Source organism: Meles meles, chromosome 14, assembly GCF_922984935.1.
Source record: "Meles meles chromosome 14, mMelMel3.1 paternal haplotype, whole genome shotgun sequence".
In the NCBI taxonomy this organism is placed as follows: Eukaryota; Metazoa; Chordata; class Mammalia; order Carnivora; family Mustelidae; genus Meles; species Meles meles.
The window spans coordinates 21,678,415-21,699,337 of record NC_060079.1 but is presented as its reverse complement, the minus strand read 5'-3'; the positions used below and the strand labels follow the sequence as shown (position 1 = coordinate 21,699,337).

General features: G+C 42.4%; 1 protein-coding gene across 1 annotated transcript in view; it reads left to right on the top strand.

The window, feature by feature from the left end:
- FOXO1 (forkhead box O1) overlaps positions 1-20,923 on the top strand; it is a 98,200-nt gene that overhangs the window by 63,047 nt on the left and 14,230 nt on the right. The gene's annotated exons all lie outside the window — the stretch shown is intronic.

Genomic DNA, 20,923 nt, shown 5'->3' with positions numbered 1-20,923 from the left:
GAGACCCAGCAGTACACAGCACTTACAAAATTCATACCCATGTGGAGTTTACAATCCCAGCAGGAGAGATAGATAATGGTTAGATAAGTATAATGTGAAGTATATTATGGTGGTAAGTGCCTTGGAAAAAATAATGCAAGTGGGGCATCTGGGTAGCTCAGTTGGTTAAGTGTCTGACTCTTGATCTCAGCTCATATTTTGATCTCACGGTTGTGAGTTCAAGCCCTATGGTGGGCTCCACGGTGGGCGTAGAGCGTACTAAAAAAAAAATGTTAAGGAAAGTGGGGTTTGGGGCAACCCTGGATTTGAGGATGGCTTTAATTGGGGCACATTTATGCAGAGACCTGAAATGGTGAGGTCTTTCAAATCTTGAACCACATACATAGATTTCTTCTTCACTAATAGATATTTTTAAAGATTTATTTGAGAGTGAGTGAGAAAGAGGTGGGGAAGGGTAGAGAGGGAGAGAGTGTCTTTTTTTTTTTTTTTTAAAGATTTTATTTGTTTATTTGACAGACAGAGATCACAAGTAGGCAGAGAAGCAGGCAGAGAGAGATGAGGAAGCAGGCTCCCTGATGAGCAGAGAGCCAGATACGGGACTTGATCCCAGGACCCTGGGATCATGACCTGAGCCGAAGGCGGAGGCTTTAACACACTGGGGCACCCAGGCGCCCCTTGAGTGTGTCTTTATTTTAAGATTTTTTTTTTTTAATTTATTTGAGAGAGAGAGAGAGAGTGTGAGAGAGCGTGATCTGGGGAGAAGCAGAGGGAGAGGGAGAGTTAGACTCCCCGCTGAGCAGGGAGCTTAATGCAGGGCTCAATACCAGGACCCTGGAATCATGACATGACCCGAAGGGGGCTGCTTAACCTACTGAGTCACCCAGGTTCCTGTGAGAGAGAGTCTTAAGCAGACTGCATGCTGAGTGCAGAGTGCAGCATGGGGCTCGATCCCATGATACTGAGATCATGACCTAAGCCCAAACCAAGAGTTGGATGCTTAACTGACGGTGCCATTCAGGTGCCCTATCAGAAGTAAATATTAAGAAAAAACATAGTAGAAAAAGAAAAAACATAGTATATCAGCTCTTGACTACGATGTCATTTTCTTAGGATCCTGCACCCTCATGAGGTTTTTGAGCCCAAAGATAGTTGTTTGACTTTGTACTTAAGGAAATTGTAATTTCAGTTGCTTAATTTTATATTGAAGGCTTCAGTGAAATGGGATATTTTTGCTATCAATTACTGAATAACAGCATATTCTGAAACTTAGCAAAGCTAAGCAACACACAGTCTTTGTTTCAGTTTCTGTGTGGTCAGGAATCTGGGGCCTAGCTCAGCTGAGTGCCTGGAGGAGAGGAGATGACAGAGGGTCTGAGTAGCCTGAGGGCGTCTTAGAGGCTGTCCCTGTGCGATGTCACGCAGTAGTGACTCTGTCTCTTCAGGTTGGCCTTGAGAGCTACAATTCTTCTTGCACCCCAAGGAAGGAGAAGAAACTATTTCCTGACTTTTCATCCAGTTATCCAATCAGATACAGCACACACCACGAGGAAATAAGGGTTGGTAAAAATAAAACAGTAGTAAAATTACAAAATGATTGGCCTTGAATGGTTTTACATTTTCTCTGTTCATAGAACCCATTGGGTGCTTCCTCTGGCAGCCTCCACTCTGCTTTCTGTCTTTTCCGGCACCTGGTTGGCCTGCTGGGTAATGACAGCACTGGGATTCCTGTTCTGGGCCTTGGGCTACCTTGCACACTAACTTACTAGTCACTCCCTCCATTCCCGGCTGTCTCCGGAGCTTCAGTTTCTCAGAATTGCTGTTTGCAATTCTGAGCTCCTTGCTGATGATGGTTTCTTCTTTTGTGAGGCTTTCCTTGTCCATGAGCTGCTGTCTGTCTGGACCATGTCTGGACCTAGTTCTGGTGCTCAGTGTCTGGAAGGGAAGGAGCACGAGGAAACAGTCTTAAGTCACTGCCATCCTTCAGCAGCAAGGTGCCACCATTCCCTCTTCCGAAGTGTGCATTCCCTCTTGTATTTCTCAGAGCTCCCCTTTCCTCCTCAGTTGTTGGCAGAAGGGCCTCCTTATTTCTCAGTTGGCAGAGCAGAAATGATGGACTTCTGGTGAATTCTTGCCCTTTCAGTTCGAGACTGCTAGTCCTCTTGGCCTCTGCTCATCTTCTATCCATTAGTCATGCTCTGGACCTCCAGAGGTCTTGCAGAACCTGTCCTTTGTGTTTTAGGCAATACCTGCCACCTTAAAAATCAGAAAAGGATGAAAGGAAGTGGACTGTAGTCATTAGGTAGAAGAGGATTTTGCTGGCCAATATATAAAATGGAATGTTAAAATGAAAAATTGTCAGGTGCCACGTGAAATGTTTAGTTAAATTAAGTCCACCCCCTTTCCCAAGCAATTTGATTTTCTTGAAGAAGACTGCACAGACGGCATCAGTGCAGCTCTTGGTATGTTACTGAAACTGGAATGACATTTCAGCGTATCTCTACTTCCTCATCGTGCCTCTGCTCCCAGCAAGTCTGAGCCATCAGAGCAAGTTCTGGACTTTGAGACTGCTGGATGACCTGTGCTGTGGAGATGGAAAGCTAACCTTTTATCTGTTGCATTTTCTGGATTTGTGCTCTGTTTGGTTCATCTTAGATGTCACTCATTCTGGATCTGAGTTGTCATAATTCTTGGTGGGCTATCGCTGGGGATAGTTAGTGTCGTCTTGCAGAGTGTTCGTAGGCCCCTCCCTCTGTTTCCTCAGACTGGGTGGGATTACTAAAGTGGATTACTAAATTTTTTTAGACTGACTTTTACAGGAGTTGAAGGGTCTTGGGAGGCCATCTGTTTACTCGAGGGACACTCTGAGTAGCAGAGAAGCTAAGGCACATTATGCTCAAGGTCGCCAGGCTGGTTAATGACACCAGGCAGAGTAGGATTTCTTGGCTCCCTGCACAGTATCCTCTCCTACACTGGTGCTTCTTCCCAGCCATGGCGCCTTGAAAGCAGGCTGAAGGAAATCTCTGTTTCCATTTTGCACCCTTGACAGATGAACGCTTCTCTAAAACTTGAGTGAGTTTAACTCTGGAAGGAGTGGGCCTTTGGATAATGGGCATTTTGGAAAGAAAGCTATTTTAGGAATGGTAACTGCCAGGATTCATTATGTAAGAAGGGACCCAAGAGTCTCAGCAAGGAGAGGATTTCCCTGTTTGTGGTATTTAAGTTGTGGTACAAATTCCTCCCATGGTATTTGGTTTGCATCATTTGGCTTAGATGTTGTTAGATGTTACTAGTCTAATCCAATTCTTTGTTTTATGAAAATAGCTTTTTTGTTTATCTAAGTGGACTTCTCTTTGTCAATGTGCTGGAATAGTCATTCTTGGACCGAATTGATGACTTTTGAATCTCTCTGTTATGTTTTCAGGCATGCCTTAGGGGTCCTAAGATAATACTGTCGTTACTGGGAGGAGTTGGGTAAGGGCCCTAAACACTCCAGAGAGATAGGAGACAGGTTGCTGTAGGACAAAATTGCAGACTTCTGCGAAAACTTCTTGATTGCAAGTCATGACAAAAGAGTAAGACTTCTGTCACTCTTCAGATTCTAGTCCTTAGGTCCTCACATTGCTGTTTCCAAACCCCCCCTCAAACATCTGCTGCTTCGGGCCTTGTGCAGTCATGCTCTAGCGACCGGCCCCAGAAGTCTGACACCTCTTCCTGTCTCAGCTCAAGGCAGCCCCGAACAGCTGAGCTCCAGACACACAGGAACAATGGGGCTCCTGAAGATGGTCCTGCTGTTGATCTCCAGAAGCACATTTCCTCTTCTGAACTTCCAGACAGAGTTACTGGCATGGCTTCAAAATGCGCTCTGAAACGAATAGATTCCAACCTATTCTGATTTATTTAGGAGGCAGGAACGTTCATTATTTATGTTAGTGGTTAGTTAACCAAACTAGAACATGTTTCCTTTTTAGAATTGAATGCTGAGAGAGTAACAAAGACCAAATATTTTATAACACAGATCCTTGAATTTACTCTGATAATACTGTATTTTATTTTGCAGCAACTTCCAGTTTTAGGGACAGTTAAATATTTCTCTTATTGAGAAGTTTCAAATTTTAAGTAAATTGAAATGGAAATGAAAGTTGTTTCTAAAAATAATGCTGATTGTGTTTATGTGAGTTTTTCTTTTTCTTTCTCTTTTTTTTGCTTTTTAAAATTCCATGTCATGGTGGGGAAGGCCTTGATTGGGGAGAAAATGTAAATTACATGCCAGTCTCTCTTTGTTTAGAATTGATGAGAATTAGATTGAACTGTTTGTGAGAATAGATGGAAGTGTATGAGGTTTCTTTTAGTGTTGAACACTCTTAAAATCATTGCTTGATGATCTACCTTTACTGTCCTGTGGATACATCAGTGGCACTTCTGAGTCACTGTCTTCTTGTTGTCTCTGAAGGACCAGCCCTTTATTCTACCAAGGAAGCTTCCATGGGTGCTCATTCTGAATTCTCTAGAGACAGTTTGGTTGAAGACCACCCTGATCTTCTACCAATGTGGCTTAGGAGATTAGGAGGATAAAAGGGAAATCACCATACTGCTTCCCAGCCGTTTTTTAAGTTTTGGGGGGGTCTTAGGGTGATTTTTTTGGCTTGGGAGTAAATCCGTTCCCCCCTTGACCTCAGTCTTATCCACTCATTCAAATAGAAGGATGAAGATGTATTCGAAAGGTTAATGTTGGCCATGGTTTGTGTGGGGGGGTGGGGGGGAGGATATATGAATTTTGGGATTCTGTGAGCATTTGGTAATTGTAGAGGGTTTAACACCCTTGTTTTAATTAGCTAATTCAGTGGAAGGTGACAGGTTGGTAGGGAATTTAGTTTCACTTGTGACATCACTTGGCTTATTCAGATCAGGTGAATCAGGGGTGGTAATGAAAGAGCTCTGTTCTCCAGATTCACCTGACCTTGCTAAGAAGTGCAGTTCAGGGAATTAACAGCCAGAGCCTGTCCTAGGAACACACTGTGATCAGCTGGAGAGGAAAGGTTGGGGAGGAGGGAGGGGTCATCCTACCTTAATCCTCCTTTCTCAGCTTCTTTAGGGTTAAATTAAGTTATTTAAATGTGGGATTCTGTTTGCCCGAACCCCTAAACTTCTGTTCCTTGAATTTAATCTGTGAGATTATAGGCTTTCTGTGTGTACCACAGGAGATGTGGGGATATGGAGCATAAATGTAGTGTTCTGTAGTCTGCATTATGTAATTTGAAGGTAGTTTAGAAAGCACTGTTATATCATGAAACAGTTTGTACATTGATTCTCTTTTCTTTCTTTTTTTTTTTAAAGATTTTATTTATTTATTTGGCAGGTAGAGATCACAAGTAGGGAGAGAGGCAGGCAGAGAGAGAGAGAGAGGAGGAAGCAGGCTCCCTGCCAAGCAGAGCCCGATGCGGGGCTCGATCCCACTTTTCTAATGGATGACCCTATGGTCTGTGCAGAGGCGGAGACCAATTTCCATGACCAAACTGCTAGCCGTTTTCAAAGGCAGAGAAAGGATACTGTGCATGCCTAAGACAACACTCTAAATTGGGTGAGCTTCATAATTAATGTCTCCTTAAGTGAAGACTTTTGTTAATTTGCCTTTCTTGACCATTTGGTAGAAATTGCAGAGGAGCAGGGGAACAACAGCACATCTCAGCCGGGCAGTTGGTGAGAGCAGACGTGGACGTGCCAGCTCCTTTGTTTAAAGGTGGCTGTTTCCTTCGAGCACTTGAAGGAGATTGGGTTTTCATCTAATGAGCCGTGCTGTGGGTGTTGACTGACAGCCTTTGGGAACATCCTAGTAATTATTATGGGTGGTGCCAGGTTCTCCCTCAGTTCTTGCGTTTGTCTTTTAACAAAATGACTTTTTATTTTACGAAGGTACCAAACCCTGGAGAGAAGATGAAACTTGGATAAATCTTTATTTATTTATTTATTTATTTATTTATTTATTTATTATTTCTGTATTTGAAGGGGAAGATAAAAACTATTCATGTAAATAACTGGCTTATCTGGGTTTTACCATCCTTTTTGTGTCTTGCCTCTTTTGGATCATTGACCATCCGAGTATGGTTGGTGCCTGGGGAACTTCTCCCACTGGTTTCTCTCTCCTTTTCTTCTGCATTTTGGGCCTTTCCGAGGCAGAGGAGGTCAGGCAGGTACACGTGCCTTTCAGAAGGAGGTGGTGGGAAAATATGGAATCATGAGCCCTTCTGACTTTGGATTCGCAGTTTAGCATTGGTGCAGTAGGTGGAGTTATTCTTGGAGCCCCAGTTTGAAGATTGCTGTGCAGAAACCCATCTGTGCAACTGGTTGCCAACATTTCTGGTACAAATATTGTCATTTGCTCTTGAGGCAATCTGCTATTTCAGTCCTAGATGCAGTTTTATAATATGCTGGGCAAAATAGTGGAGAAAAAAATATCTTAAGTGGTGGTATAATCTTCAGTTTAAAAACACTTCAGCAATGTTTCCAGTAGAGGATTGTTCAGCGTGTCTCCTTTCCTCCTTGCCTTGGCTGTAAACATAATCCAAATTTCATTTTTTTCCTCACTTGCCTGAGCCATGGTTTCCTTGTGCTGCACCCACCCAGAGAAAAGATGGAGGGAGAGATGAAAGGCTTAAGTAGTAGTACTTTAATATTGCACTCTGTGAAGGTTTAACATGCCCTGTTCCTTCTGTTGATAAGAACATAACTTGCTCAGAAGTTACTTGCTTAAAAACTGGCCAGCATGGTACTCCACAGCCCTTTCCCATTGCACACCCTTCCTTGTTCCAGGGGGAAAGGAGCATATTGGCCTTGCGGGCCACTGAGAAGAGGACCCTCTGTTGCCTGTGCAGAGTGGGAACTCCCTGAAGGTTATGGGACATTGCTAGAAGCCCTGGCGTAGCTATTCTACCATTTGACTGGGCTTTGTCAGTAAGCCTTCTCTGGAGCGGGAAAACATGTCCTCCAGAGAGTAGTACTTTTTTTCTGTTCTGTGGCTTTCTCAAAGTTTTTCCCCCAGCCCGATGCGTCGTAAGAAATCCACTTCATATTATGACTCGGGGTACACGCGCACACCTATGATACAAGAGTTTTACAAAATAGTCCTGTACTTGCCCTTTTGAGTGAGATGTGCTCTGTTTTACTAATTTTAAAAAATGCTGGCCTCAGTCCTCAAAATTGATTTTACTGCTTTATGGATTGTGATACAGAGTTTTTGGTCTGAGGGCTTTCCCACATTTATTCTTTTAAGACCTTCGTGTCATGGCAGCAGCGGTGAGAAGAGGTGGGTGCATCTGTGTGTGGAAGACTGGCCTACAGGCATGACGCAAGGAGGAGGGCTTTGTGACTCCCTGGGTGCGCATGTAGTGCATCTTTGGATTGGTCTCAAACATGGAACTAGTTAAAATGATGCACGAAATGAAAGACCCCAGAAGCTGTTTGATGTGATTTGAGCCCTGATGTGCCCGGATAGTTCTATACTTATCTGGACATCCTTATTATTTAGATTTTGCATTCAGCCCTTGAAAACTGGCAGTTGGCTTGGATCCACTTGGCTGGATGGGGCTTCGTGCTCCTCTTCTGCATTAACCTAAATCAGGCTTATTTGACTGATGCTCAGTTGTCTGCAGAACCTTTGATCCCATGAAAAGTACATTCCACTCTTCATTTCCTCAGCACATGTGAAGTCCACCTTCACCCTGGAGTCACCCAAGTTGTTGTCAATGTAAAGGAATTTTAGCTGTTATCAGTGTTTGATAAGAAATCATTACCCTTTCTCTGCGAAGCAGGAGCTATTAAAACCAGGGTGGTCAGGCTGCAGTCACGTTCCTCCCACCGAGTCCCTGACTGGCCTGCTGGTATCTGGAGCAATGATCTTGTAAGGACTCCATTGTGAAGTTGGCTGTGTGTGTGTCCAAGGGAAATATTAAAGGGGAAAGCGGGGGAGGAAAATTCCAGGAAGTTGAAAGGTGAGGTTGACACGTCCTCATTCACTAACGATGCTTCTGTTTTTCTTTCTGAAAAACAATGATGATTTAAAAATTGATCTCAGAATTAACTGGCTTTTATCCATCACCGTATAATTATACTTTCAAACATCTTTTCTTAATCATTTATTAAATAACATCATACTCATAAATAACCTTTTATTATTTGGTGTTAGTGACCCAAAGTACCACGAACACCACATTTCTCAAACTCTTCTATCATATGAGATACTTAGTAAGAATATCTGGGATTTCATCCTCTTGCTGTTGAATCAGAATTTATATGAAATAACACAGTTGAGTTATTTTCTTAGAATATCAGAACTGAAAGGAAGGTTGGTCATTAAGCTAGTCCATTTGTTTCCAAACCTGGTGCGTATTTTAATACAGGTTCCTGGTCCTGTTGAGTTCATTACCTGTTGAATCCCAGCCCCTGAGACAAGAGGTTTAAGTGTTTCTGTTTTCAGCATGCTTTCTAGAAGATTCTGATTATTGGTTTGGAGTGATAACGACTCTTCTGTTCAGACTCCTTCAGGAGAGGAAAATTGACTTAATGTGTTTGGTTATTGAGCTAGATAATAATAGGACAAAGAATCCTCTTCTGCTTATCTGTTGATTTATTCAAATAATATTTACATCTCAGGTATCAACTAGATAGGTGAGTGTGGGCAGTTTCGAGATGAGTGAGTAGGGTCCCTGCTTTTGAGAGTGGATTGTTACTCAGCCTTTCTCAAGGGATGAGTTTGGGGATGGCATGAGAATCATTTGGGGAGCCTTTCAAACCCAGGCAGTCAGATGGATGTGTGCCTGTGTGGTGGGGCTCTCCTTCCCTTGATGGCTGCTGGCCATCCTCCATTTGTCTTGATCTTAAAGCTTTATGAACTATTTTATTTATTTATTTGTTTGTTTGTTTTAAAGATTTTTTAAAAAAATATATATATTTTTTAAAGATTTTATTTATTCTTTTGACAGACAGAGATCACAAGTAGACAGAAAGGCAGGCAGAGAGAGAGGAAGGGAAGCAGGCTCCCTGCTGAGCAGAGAGCCTGATGCAGGGCTCAATCCCAGGACCCCAAGATCATGACCTGAGCAGAAGGCAGAGGCTTTAACCCACTGAGCCCCCCAGGCGTCCCTATTTTAAAGATTTTATTTGTTTATTTGACAGATCACAAGTAGGCAGAGAGGCAGGCAGAGAGAGGAAGGGAAGCAGGCTCCCCACTGAGCAGAGAGCCCGATGTGGGGCTCAATCCCAGGACCCTGGGACCATGACCTGAGCGGAAGGCAGAGGCTTTAATCCACTGAGCCACCCAGGCGCCCCTGAACTATTTTAAACATATAGGAAAGCACAGAGGCTGACATAATTAGCACCCATGTGACCCTGCCAGGTTTTAATAAATGTCAGTCATCTTGCCTAAGTCTTCTTGGCTTGGAGGGTCCCTTTCCTTCAAGAAGTCTGCCTCCTGGCTGGGCTGATCCATGCAGGTCCATCTACCCTATAGAGGAACACCTATTACTGCCTCCCCCTCCCTACATTTACATAAATGTTGTCAGTTAACATAGGTATCATTCTGCAACTTGATTTTTTTAAAGTCAGCATTATGTTTTTGAGATTTATCCATTGTTGTTACATGACCTGACATGACCGCATACTTAACAGTAAAATCAGGAAATTGAAGCCAGACAGCTTGAAAACCTTCTTAATGGAAAAAATTCAAGAAGATGTGGGTGGGAGAGAGTTTCTGTTGAATTTTTAGTATAGAACATTGTTATTTATGGGAAAATAGTTGATTTGAATTATGCACTATTTTGAATAACCCAATATGAGCTTAATGAGAATTAATTGCACGTTGTATGAAAATTTAATTGCTTTTATTTACTGTGGGTATAGTTACTGCAGTTTGGTCCAAACAGGTGAAAGTTAAGATTTGCGGCATAAAACAGGAAGCAGATGGGGGCTAATTAAAGTTCTGTTGTTGATAAAAGGATGACTGATCAAGGAGCAGCTGGTTTCCCAATTTAAACGCAATTTGTACTCTCTCGTTTGAGGGCAGCCCTCTGCAAGCCATCATGAGTATCTTTTCAAAGGTGGAGGAATGCGTTTCAGCAACAAGTGGGAAGGTTGTGCTCTGTTTTTGTTCACCTTTTTGCCTTCAAGCAGTTCTCTTCAGGGTCTAAGATAAGGGAAGGGATCACCAATCTGGCTACACTTTTCAGTGGAAAGCCTAAATCCTCTTCTGTATTCTTGTATTCTCCAAGAAAGTGCCCTAGCATTTGATTTAATGTTGTCATTCTTGTTATTTCTCCCAATATGCTCTCCTGGCCTTAATGCAGGAATGCCCATGTCTTCCTAACTGAAGCATTCGCTGTGTGTGCATGAGCGCTAAGAGGTGCAGGAGAGGTTGTTTTGAAGCCATGTGTGTTTGAGCTTCTGGCTGAACTTATTTTGCTTGATTGTGCCCTGGATGACTTTCACCTTGAAATGGCAGCATCTTTTGTTGCTACTGCTAATAATGGTTGGATAAACATAAAGACCCAGTACCCTGGATGTATTTTGCCTAAAAGAACAAATCAGCACTGGGTGCTTTTCGAATTTGTGCGGGGAGGCAACGTGAGGTCAGATGAAGTGTAGCCTTTGCCTGTAGTCAGAGAGGAGACATTTGCTTGACATTTTGTACTTATAAGCGCTTTGTGCGATTATCTAATTTTAATCCTTATAAAAACCTGTGTTGTAGTGGCAAGTATTATGCCCACTTTGCAGATGAGGCCTTTGAAGCATGGAGAGGTTAAGTGACTCAGCCAAGGTCACACATTTGCTAAGTCCCAAGACTGGGTTAGAATCCAGGTTTGTCTGATAACAAGCCCATGTTCCTCAACCACTGTACCCTACCAGTTTTGTGTAACAGTATTGTTTTTTCCGCTTCCTGCTTAAGGAAAGAACTATTGTTTCCTGGAAAAACAAAAATCTTAGGATATGTATGGTTTGTGAACTTCATTTTATTTGAGTGTGTGTGTGTGTGTGTTTATCACATTGATACAGGTCCTGGCACTTGATAGGAAATCAGTGTTAACATGTTATTTTTATTTTTTGAATGAATGCCTGAAAGAATAGGCCTAAGTATTTTATTTGTCCTCCACTCCTACCCCCCAAAGGAAGTAGCTTTATTCCGATTATAAAAGTTATACAGGCTCTTTCTTTTAACAGTGGCAAAAAAGATAACATGTAAAGGTAAACTAGAAAGTGAAAATCCCCATAACCTTGCCCATCCAGAGACAACATCATTATATTCATTAAAATACCTTGTAAAAGAAATACTTGACGATGCAGATCTTACGTAACTGGCAATGAAGAGCACCATTTGTATTAGCTACAGATTCTAATAAAAGCATGCACTAGAGGTTTCAGGGACGTCATAATTGACATTCTTTGTCAAATGTTGTATGCAGACTTTCCAGTTCTAGTCACTATTTTTGCCCAGTCTGTTTCGACACCAGTTCCGCTACTCGCTGTGCTCATAGGAGAGACCGTGTGCAGGTTCTGTTCCCCTCTGCTCACATCAGAGTTCTTAACAGTGTGAGGAATGGTGTCCCAGCCAAAAGAGTGTTTTCCTGACCCAGGAGAACTCTAAGGATTCTTTGTTACTAGTTTCATTCAGCTGTCTTCCAAGCAAATCAGCCTGCTACAGTCCTCCGTTCCTCTTCCTTTCTCTTCTGCTTCCTGTGTCTTGTCTGTCTCTTCTCTCACAAAAGCATTTAGGGAGATGGAAGAGATTTGGAAATGAAATGAGAGTGGGCCCATTCTTCTTCCCTGGTAGCTCTGCCTTCTGTATTTTTTTAAAGATTTTATTTATGAGAGAGAGAATGTGCAGGGGGAGAGGAGGCAGACTCCCTGCTGAGCAGGGATACCACCGTGGGTATGACTGACCTGACCATGACCTGAGCCAAAGGCAGACACTCAACCAACTGAGTCACCCAGGCACCCCTGCCTTGTGTATTTTGAAGACACTGTTGCTGACTCTTAACTGTGTGATGTTTGGGGGAGGGGTCTACGCAAGACCCGCTTCACACAGAGCAGTCTGACCTGGTTGGACAGTCGGTGTCTCCTTCATTCCTCCAAGAATAAGAGGTATGGTTCACAGTGCACCTGGGCTTTCCAGGGTAACTGGGAGAGCTGGTTCTTTGGTAGGAAGTTTGGGGGCAGCTCTCCAGCTTCGTATTAGTGTCCCCTTCTGCCCTGGGCACAATCCTAAAATCTCACAAATGGGTAGTACTTAGTTTATGCTTTTTGAAGCAGTGGTATCCATTATGCCTTTTCATAATGGATAGTTACGAAAGGCAGTTAGGAAAAGCATTATTTTTTCCACTTTGTAGACAAGAAAGCTGAGACACACAGGATATAAAATGTGTTCCAAGTGCTACATGCAAAGAGTTAGACTTAGGTCTTCCTTTTCACCACCGTCTTGCCATTGGGGCAGCATTTTTCAAAGTGTGTGCCACTAAACATTGGTTTCACAGCAGAGTCTGTCAAGAATCATCGGGGTAGGGGTGTGTGTGTGTGTGTGTGTGTGTGTGTGTAGGGCAGGGTATGTGTTACCGCATCTACCAAACAAAAAGTGTACTGGAGGGTGCTTTTTGCTTTGCTTTGTGTATTAGTGTGAAGAATTTTTGTGACCACATGTCCGAACTGTATGCCCTCAGTGAGCTCTTTTCACCTTGAGAGGAATCATGGTTGTTGGAGCTCATATTCAGGATGCTTCACTGTGCTTCTTGGTCCTGGGCTTACTTTAGAAGTGTGCCAGGAGACCTCAGTGGTTAGAGGAAAATTTAATCTGCAGGGACCTGGAGGGAACATCCAGGGGATGCTGTTACATGGGCAGTGATTGGGATGATGGTGGGGAGTGAAGACTGCCCTGGGGGTGGAGTAGGAGGCAGGCCACGGGGAATCCTTGTGATCACGTCCTGGTCAGCAGTTCTGGAGGAGCTTCACGGAGGAGGGTTCTTAATCAACGGGATCAGCATTCTGGGACCACTTGTCTGGGTTGTCAGGTAAAGATCCATGAACTGTAACCTGCCTGACAGCTGCACTGTTGGCAAGGATGGACTTAAGAAATCTGGACCCAGAACAGCGTGCTGCTGCATCTTGGCACACGTTTGACAAGGCACATTCCCCGTATGAAGCCAACTGCATCGACACGCCTACCCCCAGCTTTCTTTAATATTTAATAGTCAACTTTGCACTTGTTACTCTTACTGGATTGGCTAATGTTGGGGGGTGATGATAAAGGTGCAAGTGGCAGATTCTGCAGCATCTCATTAATCCGCTTTGCTCCTTCCTTTCAGCAGAAGCAGAACTTCTAACAAAACTCCTTTATTTTGAAGTGAGTTGTTCCAACCAGGGAGAAATGAAGGATTATTTTGCATTGAAATCTCAGACCAAGGAAGCAAGTCCAGCTTCTTAAAACTGATCTTGGATATCACTCTTGACTTTTTTCTTTCTTTTTCTTCTTTAAATATTTTATTTATTCATTTATTTGACAGAGATCACAAGTAGGCAGAGATGTGGGGGGGCGGGGAGGGTGGGAAGTAGGCTCCTTGCTGAGCAGAGAGCCCAATGTGGGAATGCAGGGCTTTATCCAGGGACCCTGAGATCATGACCTGACCTGAAGGCAGGGGCTTATTAACCCACTGAGCCACCCAGGTGCCCCTGATTTTCCCCCCCTTTTTCTGTTTCCTTCCTAATAGCAGAGAATCTACCTGCTTTTATCCTAAACTGTTCCAGAATTGAGTGTAGATCAAAAGTTATAGTACAGTAGTATTTTTAAATCAGAAAATAGAAACTCTGAATTAATTGCAAGTGTTTTGTTTGGTTTTGTTTTGGTCTGGATAGTAAAATGATCCAGTAGGAGGATTGACTGGGAGAAGGTGCTGTGAAGTAGATGGGAAAGTTAACAACCTAAGGCGTGATCTTCCTCCCAGCAAGTGGCCTTTAGCTGTCCCTCTGGACAAGTGATGAGAGAATGCAAGACACTGTGTGACCTACATTTTATAAAATATTTCCACTGTCTGCTGTTGTTTGTTTGCTAGTGACGTTGTGACTTGTCAACCTGATTGTAAATTGGGTGGCACTAATTTACTTTGGGACAGAAAGGAAAGGAGGCAGGAGGCAGGTAGAGGCTTGGGCATCTTTGTCATGGAAGAAGAAAAAGTCTGTGGGATTGGCCCAGGGTGGTAGGGTTTATGCCCTCCATCATGTGCTTTTACAATCAAATTCTGATGGGATAATCAGCTAGTAAATAATAAGTTCCCCAAATTTAGACCTTTTTCCTTTGTGCGTGTGTGTGTGGTGCCTTCCATGAGGGTGGGAGGGAGTGTTGTGTGGGGACAGTTGGGGAGCCAGATGCCATCTGGGCTTACCGTCCCATCACTGTGGTCAGCTATAGTGGGCCATTTGGGGCCCTGGATTTCATGTACCCGCACCAGAACACTGACTTAACTAGTGAATAATTTGTTGTAGCTTTATCCATATTTATGTCAAACAGTTCGTGGTTACATTGTAGGGCATTATTTCCCTTAATTTCCCCTTAGCAGTTCAAAACAATCTGAAAGATGTTATGGTTGAGCCCAGACAATGACCTCAAGAAACAAAAATAAACCTTTGAAAAAGTGAGAATGGAATTTGAATGCCAAATGTTGTGAACGATGGATGAAATTATGAAAACACACTGGACTTCACGAAGGGAGAGTTTTAAAATTTGTTTTGAAAACAAATGTTCCTGCCCTCCTGTGACTAGGAAAAAAATCAGAGATTATGCCATGAGTTCCAGAACAACCAAGTAGCATTCAAGTCATGAGACAAAAGCCACACAGCTGCTTGAGTGTAAAACTCCATCATTTTCCGATACATTGGGTTCCAAGGATGGCAGCTGTGAGGCTGGCTTTGTGCACGGGTCTCTCCACGAGAGCTGTGGCCGTGTCCCCTTAGCGGATGGAACCATGGACACCTCTTGGGGTGGGGAAGAATGGTGCTGAAATGGCACCTCCCTGAGAGGCTTCTGCTTAGCAACAAAAGTATATATGCACATTAAAATATGGGCACCCACACATATTTACGTTTTTGGACAAAGAAGCCTCTACTTTCCAAGCAGGATACAGACTCTTCCCTCCCACCATCTTGGAGGGAGGTAGGTTGGTACTTTACTCCAGATTCCACGTCATATTTATTCTGATCTTTTGTCTGCTCTTTATTACATGTTGGATGCAATACAACAAGCTCCTGGCTCCTAGTTTTTTGTTTTTTTTTTAAAGATTTTACTTACTTACTTGACAGACACAGCGAGAGAGGGAACAGAAGCAGGGGAAGTGGGGGAGGGAGAAGCAAGCTTCCTTCTGAGCAGGGAGCTGGACGTGGGCCTCCATCTGAGGACCTTGGGATCATGACCTGAGCCGAAGGCAGATGCCTAACAACTGAGCCATCTCGTGTCCTGCTCCTAGTCTTTTTTAAAAGTAATTTCCCACCATTTTCCCCTCTTTCTGTGTTTGAACTCATTCTTCTGACTTCTCTAGACATGTTCTGTTAGTGCTTTAAAATATTTTTTCTCAAAAATATTACTTAGCTGATACTTACTGGACACTTTGCACATACTGAACATTCAGTACAGTGACTCAATAAGATAAATACGGTAAGGTGTGTGTCACTTGCATAGGAGTCCACATGCGGTATATGGTGGCAACTGGATTGAGTCCAGGTTTCTGGTTTTAGAACACATGTTCTTAGCTACCCCACAGTATGCTGTCAACTTTGATTCATGCTCTGCCCTCACATTAAGAATCCCTTTCCCTTTTTATTCAGCAGTCCGAATGCTCCTTTGTTGTGTTGTTGCCCATATATACATACACACATATACATACACATACACGTATACAAATATATATACAGGAAACAGGAAAGCTCATGCTACTTTATTGTTTCCATAGGACTTGGTATGCAGTAGGTGCTTAATAGAATATTGTTGAATGAAAATTCCATTGGTTGCTTTTTAGTTTGGCCAAGTTTCAAACTGAAATGTGAATGTAAATAAATAAATTTCTGAGATTGTCAGTAGATTTAAATGCTTTGCATTAGACTGATTTCATCTAGGCTTTGCTCAATTTCTTGATTAATTTTGGATGGATTTCCCAGTTTCAAAACAAAGGTAAAATTTTATCTTTTGTTTGTATTCCAATAAAAATGGCTGACATCAGGTCCTGTGAGATCCTTCCTTCTTGGTACACGGTGCCCCCCGCTCCCCTGACGGTGGGCTGGGATTGACTGAGCATGTTCTATCCCAACCCTGATTCATCCTATGGTCTTTTTAGAACAGTCAGGTGTGTGTGTGCGCAAACACACACATAACCCAATCTAGAAAACTAGGTTTTGTTCTAAAATTGTGTGATACTCTGGTTTAATGTATAGCTACTTTGAGGACTGAAATGGTTATCCAATATATTGGTGTTTATCTCCATGAATTGTTTAATAGAAATGTATTGTGGACTTGAAAAATGGTTAAAATGAAATATTTATCTTCTGGGGCTAGGGTTGCACTGAAGAATGATTATTTCAAACTTTACTTTGTTCAATTTGATAGCAATTCTAAACTATCCATTACAATCTTAACTAGGTTGTCAGAATTTGACTAGATTGGGATGCTGGGTGACTCAGGCAGTTAAGTGTCTGCCTTTAGATCAGGTCATGATCCCAGGGCCCTGCACCAGGCTCCTTGCTTAGTGGTGGCCTCCTTTTCCCTCTGCCTCGTCCCCCCACATGCACTCTTCCCTCCCTCTCTCTCTCTCTCTGACAAATAAAACATTTTAAAAAAGAGAATTTGACTGAATTGCTTTTCTCAGTTATAAAAAATTAATACCAAAGAAAGAGACTGCCATTGGTTTAGAGAAGAGTGACTTTGAGAGGAGGTGACATGCTCAAGCTGTCTGTTAGATCGATGTCACTGCTTGTAGTTAAGTATCCATGATAACAGGAGTGACAACTTCTAGAAAACCTTATTACTTCTGTTCTGGAATATCAAGTTACAGAAGGATTCTCTCGTGCGGTGGAAGTTGTTAGTATCTTTTATATTTTGAATATTCTTCATGGTTTCCAAACATGTGCTCAGTCATCACAGTGCTACTTTGGGTGATATAGTGGCGAGGCCCTGGGGCACCATCTGACCTGTCATGTCAGATCAACCTTTGGAGTCCGTGACCTAACTTGGACCCAGTTACAGGACCTGCCCTGTGGGAAGACCCTTAATACTGATTCTTATTGGCAAATACATAATTCTTAAAGATTAAGTGGAGGAAAGGGCATCCTGAATATACTACATAAATAAATTGTGGTATAGATCCTAGCCATGGTTCAGTATCCTTAAGTGCAGTAGCTTGGGAGAGATGCAAAGCATTTGTACTGTGTGCAAGATTCCAGGCATGATGGTTGCTAATAATTCCCTTTTGGAGGGAGTTCAGACTGAGAACAGGGAGCACGGAGTTCCAAAGAGGAGTTTAAGGTATATCACCAACTTTGGGCTCAGGTGAGAAGTTCTAGTTTTCCACTGGTTTGAATCACCCTAGGAAGTGGTTCATTTATTCATTTCCCTTTGCTGGTTTCTCTCTTAAGTGTTCAAGATAGAGCTAACTGTACAAAATTCTCCTTTTGCTTTCTCAGCTAAAAACAACAAATGAGCATTATGTGTAGTTAGTGCATTTTAAAAGATAATGCCTTCCTAAACATGATATTTATTACTACTAGAAGTAGCTGTGAGGTTTTTGTCTTTGGAGATTTATAAACACAGTCTTGTACTTTTAATTCTTAGCTGCTGTGTTCATGTTTCCAAAGAGGATATGAGTTGAAAGTGTGCATTAGAGTAAAAGATTTAATGCAAGGAAAACTTTGCAGATGTAAAGGTTTGCTGATTGCTCGGGTGGGGGTCCTCAGGTGGTTTGGGATCCTTTTTGTCTTGCCTGGATTTCTCTCCTCTCTGGAATCTGGACCTGATAGGGCTGTTATGCAGCATGTGGTCTGCTTGCTGAATTGCATCCGGATATCTACAGGATGCTTGGAAACAGCCCTGGCTTGGGCCCAGTCTCCCATGGCAGGGGAGATTTTATTTTATCATGAAGCAGAAGGGCCCAGATGGTTTTGCTATTAGGTTTTGGTATTAAGTCAGCCGGTGATTTTTTTTTTTTTTTTTTTAATAGCTATTTGATTTGGGACAAGAGTTTTTGGGAGGTGGCCCCAAACAGAAAATAATATATGCTTAGCATTCACAAATCATTGTTGCTTTAGGCCCCTTAGCCAGAGTATTGGGCAAGCAAGCTATTTTCTTTTTGCAGATAATATATAATTCAGAATATTGTATTTTTGCAGTTTCTTTCCATTCTTTTTGTAATCTGGATTTGTGATATTTGAGTTCCAAAATGGAAAAAAGACTTTGACTTCATACTTCTAAATTCTGTGCACTAAGAGTAGCAGTTCTTGGGTAGATAGATTATGCATTCAGTGGATTCATTCTTCCCTAGATTTTCCAGGCAGTGAACATATTTAGGGTGAAAAACAATTCTAGATCGTGCATTCTATGGATGGGATGATGTCCTAGAGCTTTTATTTTATTTTAGAAGATTTTATTTATTTATTTGACAGAGCAGAAGCAGGGGGAGCGGCAGGAAGAGGGAGAAGTGGGCTTCCCACCGAGCAGAGAGCCCTGATGTAGGGCTCAATCCCAGGACCCTGAGATCATGATCTGAGCTGAAGGCAGACTCTTAACTGACTGAGCCACCCAGGTGCCCTATTCTAGAGATTTTAATCCTTCAAAGTTTCGGTGTTCTTGCCTTTGAATTTATATTCAGTTCATAAAGTTTTTCACCGGCTCTTGCCAAGAGTTGGGGCACATAACCAGAATAAACATTTCACCTAACATGAGCAGATTGGATGGACTCCAATATAAGCTCAACAATATATTTTAACATTCACTTTGGTCCTTTAATAACTTTAGAAAACTTGAAAATTGATCAAACTGTTTGTGCTATTTTCATTTTATGCCTAATCTGAGTTATTTATCAGAAGAAAATAACTTCTAAAGTGTTCTTTGTTTTTATTTTACCTTACTCTGGTAGCCAAATACGGAGGTAGTTAATTGCGTTGTAAAGCAGAGCATTTGTAAAGCCACTGAGGATGAGAAAAACGGTATGGCCTATAAAATGGACAAAAAGTTTAATTAGGAAACAGCAGGATCACTTCAGCAACAAATGAATTTCTTCTTAACATTACGCTTTGGTGTCTGAGGCCCTATGTGTCTGAGGCAGTCATAGGCAACAGCAGCAAGAAGTCCATATTCTGAGCGGACAATTAAATTGGAGTTTCAGGAGCACCTGGATGGTTCAGTCAAGCATCTGACTCTAGATTTCTGCTCAGGTCATGATCTCAGGGTCATTAGACTGAGCCCCTGGTTGGGCTCCACACTGCGCTCAGAGACCAATCTTGAAAACAGAAAAGTTTCAGAAAGGATGGGCTCCTTTAGGTCACCTAAATGTGTAGGGTGGGGAGTTGAAGCTCTCTGCTGTGGACTTGGCAGAGCCTGGTCTGTATGTCTCCCTGAGGGAGGAGGTGGGTTAAAGGGTTGCCAGCTATGCCTACACGCTGCACAGAAACGAAATTAGTCCTGAGAGAAACAAGCTCCACATTGAAATCCTTAGTTAGCCTACAGATCCCTTAAAGACACACACACGCACACACTTAAGAGAACTCTAGCTAAATGAAATTTAGTCTCTCTCTATCCACCACTGGGACCTAATTAGCCAGGGTTGATGACACACACTTGAGAGTGGCCTTGTTGGGTTTTGTGGTGATCTGGCCTAAGTGTATGACAGCCTGAGGTAGTTTCTGTTTTCTAGACTTAAAATAGGGATCCACATTAGCAACTTTTATGGAAGTCCTAGAGGGAGAGTGATTAAGATAAACACCCCATGATCTGGAACGGAAGGAAAGATGCTTGTATCTATTAGCTATAGCTAAGGTTTCAATCTTACCTGGATTTTTTTGGAGTTTTGTGTTTTGGAATTCCTAGTTTCTGATAGTATGTAAGACATAGGCATTAAATGGTACAGGAAAGACTTTCCTTTCACGTTCTGAAAATTAAGGGCTTTATCCTTTCTTCCTAAGTTAGTAGCTTTCTTTGATATGGGGTTTTGCTGTAGGACACAGCAAGGGGAAGCACTTGCTTCTTTTGATTATGACCTTCTGAAAAATCAAAGCTTGTGAGAGTTTTGTTATCATTAAGTAAATTTTCTGTTCTATCCCTGAAGATTTGTTCTTAAATCCTAAACCATTGAGGTTATTGGCTGGCATGTTATTCTGAAATATTTAGGCTTTGACTAATATGAGAGCTTGTCAAAGATCAGGCAAGCATCGTCTTACATCCTCGGATCATCATCTGTTTTCTGCATTGCAAGGTTTCTTCTTGTCCTTCCTTCAAGGCTGGGGGTGCCTGTCTTCCCTCATTGTTTATAAGTACTGTGGTCCCATTCACTTGTAGCTTACCTTTTTACAGAATATTTTGTCCTGCAGTGTGTTTGTGAAATCCCCCACCTCTAAAGGGCTGTTATAGGGTTTCTTCTCAGCAAAGTAAATGGTGGTAAGACCACCATTTCTCACCAGTGTGAGAAGAAATGAGAAAGAGCACTGTTCTAATAATTGCCCTCCTAAATATAAGCTGTCACCAGTCAGCTGGTCTGTCTCCTTCTTTTTTTTTCCTTTTTTTTTTTTAAAGATTTTATTTGTTTACTTGACAGAAAGAGATCACAACTAGGCAGAGAGGCAGGCAGAGAGAGAGGGAAGCAGGCCCCCTGCTGAGCAGAGAGCCCGATGCGGGACTCGATCTCAGGACCCTGAGATC